Below are 1,090 nucleotides of genomic sequence, written 5' to 3' on the forward strand. Positions count from 1 at the left end.
ATATCTTAGGAGGGACTCCGGGTATATCTTCTAGAAAGACTTCTGGAAACTCTTTTACTACTGAAACTGACTGAAAAAGAGGTATCTCAACAATAGAGTCATTAACTCGGACTAAGTGATAGACACACCCCTTAGAAACCAACTTTTTTTCCTTAAGGTACGAAATGAAACGACCCTTAGGCACTGTTGAACTACTTTTCCATTCTAAGACTTGCTCATTTGGAAACTGAAACTTTGACAACTCGAGTTCTACAATCAACTGAGACATAACAGGCATGAAGCCAGTCCATACCAAGAATGACATCAAAATCTACCATGTCTAACTCAATTAAATCATCCATGGTACTCTCGTGATTGAAGAAAATGACACAATCACGATAGACTCTCTCTGCTAGAATGGACTCACCAACAGGTGTAGAAACACTGAAGGGCTCAAGAAGTTGCTCAGGATGAACATCAAAATTGAAGACTTGGATCATACCAGTGACAACATCTGGCGAATCCTCTTGCTCTTGGCGACTAGTGATAGCATAAAGACAGTTTCCTTCTCCGCCTGCCCTTGAAGTATCTCATCTAGATGCAGCTCTATCTGGTGGAGCAACTGAAGAAGACTGGGCTCTATTGTCCCCATTACCATTACTTTTTCTACCCTTAGGACACTCTCTCATAAAATGACCGTTCTGGCCACACTTGAAGCAACTAGTGGAGCCATCACACACACCCCTGAGTGGCTCCTACCACACTTAGCACATGCAAGAGTCTTAGTACCCCCTTGTGCCTTACTACCTTGCGAATGCGCAGGTCTAGCTCTAAAGTTCTGAGAATTCTGACTATTGTACTCACATTTGTTCCTTGGTGCAGGTGCACTAGCAGATTATGGAGCAGGTCCTTTCTGCTTATGTTGGAAAGAAGATCGGTTCACATTACTCTTTCTACTGCCCGGAGTCACTCTCTGTCTTTGCCTTCTTGTTTCTGAATTCCTCTCTATCCCTTAGCTTCTCATCCTCAACCTGCTGCACATAGACCATCAACCTTGATATGTCCATGTCCCCAATTAACATAGATGCCCTGCCCTCTTTGCTTGATAAAC

The sequence above is a fragment of the Solanum stenotomum genome, chromosome 8 (genome assembly GCF_019186545.1).
Source record: "Solanum stenotomum isolate F172 chromosome 8, ASM1918654v1, whole genome shotgun sequence".
NCBI classification, from domain to species: domain Eukaryota; kingdom Viridiplantae; phylum Streptophyta; class Magnoliopsida; order Solanales; family Solanaceae; genus Solanum; species Solanum stenotomum.